The sequence below is a fragment of the Sprattus sprattus genome, assembly GCF_963457725.1.
Source record: "Sprattus sprattus genome assembly, chromosome: 13".
NCBI lineage: Eukaryota > Metazoa > Chordata > Actinopteri > Clupeiformes > Clupeidae > Sprattus > Sprattus sprattus.
The window spans coordinates 8956635-8960824 of NC_137911.1; positions in this window are offsets into that span (position 1 = coordinate 8956635).

The following is a 4190-nucleotide window of genomic DNA, read 5'->3' on the forward strand; positions in this document are numbered from 1 at the left end:
TAACTATTTTAACACTTTGTAGAATCATGGATTATTTTTTTTTTTAAGGGAGGATACATAGTAGAACCAAACAGCCTCCTGCTATATTTTCTCACAGCGGTGCTAAAGATTGTTCTTTTTTGTGTGAAATCTCATGATCGGTTTGAGCTGTATTACCTGACTGCAGGGGTTGAAGACAATTTACTCATACACCATGAAATAACTGTGCAGATTATCGTGTAATATAGCCCATCATGTATGTTTAACAATATGCATCCAGCTCTTTTAACCAAACTCTGGATAATTCTGCTTGAGTAGGTTGTCCAGCGGGGACGTTTTGATTCAAATTCATGCAGATTGAACAGGATAAACTTGAACTTGATCATTTATTTGTCTGCTACCCAAATACCTGTATATTCTAATCCTAAGGGGTCATTTTTTTTAATGAGCAACAATGGCTTGGCCTAGACTAAAACAGCAAGCTAGATGAACCAAATATACACAAATATAACACCTAAAGTCGGTTAACACAAAATGTAACATTAGTGAGTACGGCTCATTTCAATTCAGCGTTTTGTGCAATGTACCAATATCTCCAGTTGCTGTATTCTTTCAACAATACTCAAGGTGGGGTATCAGGCCCCTTCTCCTTCTCCTTTGCCCTCAGCTGATGTCCCCCTTACATGAATTTTGTAGAGCCGGTTTTGGAGCCTTTGTTTATATTTTTATGTTTATTCACATACATTTCTAGTGATTTAATGATTTTTTGAAATGGTAGAATGCATCACTTCTCTTTACTTGCTTGGGTTAGGCCGTGGGGTTTCTTCGGGTGTGCCGTGTATATCCGTTGCATCTGCTACAGGTGGAGGAGTAATCTCTCTTTCATTTTTTTGTTTTTGCCGTGAGGTGTTATGGTGTTTTTTTTTTTTTTTTTTAATTGACTGATTGGAGCAGCCCTCTTACCAGTGTCCATCCTCCTGCCAGCTTTAATCTCTCTAATTACAGAGCAGAGTGCAATCGATTCCTCACGGAGACACCGTCTTCAAAAGCCACGGCTCCCTGTGGAATATTCTCAAGGCTCTCTTTCCATCACAAGGTGCCAAATATGATGGCACTCCCGAATCTTAGAAAATTAATTTAAAGAGAGGCGCTACCGGGACAAGCAGCTTTTGTTTTCATGTGGACACAAACACACACACACACACACACACACTGAATGGTTGGATGACCGTAGTCCCAGCAACCCGTCCTATCTGGTAAGTCAGCAACACGAGATATCTGATGCGCCAGGTCCCCACCCCTGCCCCCCGACACACACACACACACACACACACACACACACACTCCTCATGATTAATGTACATGTCTCAGGGATTGCCGATCTCACCTCAGCTCTACTTCTCTCCATCCACAGTCTTGCCAGCCAGTGCATGCGAGTCTGCCTTCACACCGGCTCATGTTTAAAAGATTTACATTGCAGGCTTCCCCCCCATCCTCCCCTTCCTTTCATCCTGGAATATTAATGAGGGAGGAGTCCCTTGCCCGGCTCCCTGAGGAGGTCAGAGTTCAGCCACTGGCCTCCGCCGGGGCAGTCTCGTGCCTCTCGTCGCACTTAATCATAGAGGACATGTGTCTGGCCCACCGCTGGGGACCGCACCAGCACGGCCTCTCTCTCACGGCGGCTGTCGGAATGGTTCCCGTGTGTGTGTGTGCATGTCCGTGTGAGAGCGTGACCCAGATTTTTTAGCAGAGGTGTGGTCACAAAGGGAGATCTAAGTATGTGCATGTATGCATACGTCTGTGTGTGTGTGTGTGTGGCAGGGTGAGGCTGCAGACGAAGAGACCTTTGGGCCTGACTATTGCTGCTCCAAGAGAGTATACAAACTGGCGGTGGCAGCTATTTGCCTGTGCACACTAGAACACTTAGCCGCATAGCACATGAAGAGTCACTTGTGTAAGAGTCCCCTGCCAGTCCCACTGGATGAGCGTTGGCAAGACATAATCAATCCGCAGTGCAGACATTGGAGCGACCTTGGCAACTCTACCCAACAGGAGGCCGAGCTGTCGGACGAGATTTACTCCTATATAGCACTTTGTATACCCTGGTAGATACCCTCATAGTGATCGTCATGGTTATCGTCATGGTGATCTGTATTTTTGGGGACTCTTCTCACCACTACTGATATCAAGCACACACACCTAGAGAATGTGACTGCAGCCGTCGCGCACTAGTTTATGCATCACTCACAGACGCGCGAAGATAGGTTCATTTCATCGTCTCTTTCAAGTAGACGTGACGAGTTAATCGATGGAATTGCACCACTGCTGCAGTTTTGGGACATCTGGTAGTAAAGTAGACAGATGCAACAAATAGTAGTGGCAAAACTGGCCATGTGCTGGCTTATTTATCTATTTTATTTCCCTCCCGGTCCTTACAAAGGCCTCATTATTCTAGATTTCAGAGTAGCCCACGAGGGGAGTAGTTTTTATTGGGTGAATTTGTTACCAAAATGTTGTTTTTTTCGCTGCAGCTTCTTGAGTGCCGGATTCCCGTGAGACGCCTGAATGGACGGTTTACCTCCAGCAGAGAACCTGGGAAGCCCCCATCCTCCTTTTTCCTTCTTCTTTTCTTCTCTTTCCTCCTCTGTGCAGTTCCTCTCATGTGTGGAGATGCTCTCAGTGGGCCGGGTGAAGCGGCGTGGTGTTACATCATCTTTTTAACTCGAGCAGAATGAGGCTAATGTATCGCCCTCTCTCTTTCGCTGTTTCTTTCCTCTCTATTCTGTCTTTCTTTCTCATGTCATACCTCCACATATACAATGTATTTCTCCAGTGTCTCTCTCTTCCCTTCTCCCATCCCCTGTGCCCCTCTCTTCTTTCTCTTTCCCAGTCGGCATGTTTCACTCTTTCTCTCTCCTCTCTCTCTATCTCTCTCTCCCTCCTTTACTCTCTTTCTGTCCGTCTGGATTGAGACTGCTGCAGCTGCTCGTGCTCGTGTTGCTGCTGTGGAGTCTTTCCGGTCTGCTGCCTCTGCAGTCAATGGCGAGGCTGTGGCTGGTGTGGGGGGAGGGGGGAGGGGGTTCGTGCTGAATGTCATCCCGATGTGACGAGCCCAGATGACACGAGCAGAAATAGACCCCCACCACCCCCAAAGGCACACAGCGACACCATCTCATCTTCTCTCCCCCTCCTCTTCTACTTTCTCTCACTCTTTCATTCAGCTGCCCGATTAGCCCCCTGAAAATCTCCACTTCCATCACCCCTCCCCATACACACACCCCCATCACCACCTCCCCGAAACACTTCTCCGCTTTCTTGCTTCAGCCAATCACAGCTGGCTCTGTTGCTAGGTAATGGCTCCGTCTCCTCGGCACCCCACCCTCACCCACACCCCTCTTACTCTCTTTCGCCTAAATATGCTAATGCTGTGCTGTTGCATCCCGTCCGTGAGACGATAGCTCTTACACGCAACACATGTTCAGGGGGTTTGTTTTGAGGTTGAACGAGGGAGAGAGCAGAGAAGGAGAAGAAAGGATGGGAGAATAACAGGGGCCGACAGGCTGAAGGAACGACTGAATTTAAGGACTGTGTTAAAATGGAGCTCGTCCCCAAGGCACGGGCGTCAAACTCATCGAATGAATCATCACTCGACCAGACAAACGCTTGGCGCTATAATTTGGCTCTCCCCCGCTAGCCTGCAGGCCCACAGAAATGACCTCAATGTTGCTCAACAGTGTGAGCAGCGTTCCATACATTATGTTTAGCCATTCAGCCAACATACGGTAAAGGAACGCTTTTATGGGCTCTTATACACCTAAAACTTGGTGTGAAGGGAGGGGGTATGAACCCCATCAATTTGTTCACCTTAACTAGAACAGCAAGACAGTAGTAACTTCAAGATTTAGGAAGCATACGCAACCGATTCAAAACAATACACTTCCTTATAATGTACATCAGCCTGGATAAAAGAAGTAAATCATCTAGCACACGTTACAGACACACTTCACCGAGAGCCAGTCTGCCCTGGAGAATGTCTGCTGAATGATTAACTGAAATGAAATGGAAGTGAAGTGAGTTTGAGCTCATGCTCTTCGTCGTCGTCGTCGTCGTCTTGGGGCCTAGTTTGGGCTGTCCTCATTCGCTGGTACGCCAAACCCTCCATCTGCCTTTCCCAACAACTCTGTCCCAGCACTCTCTCCTCTCTCTTTTCC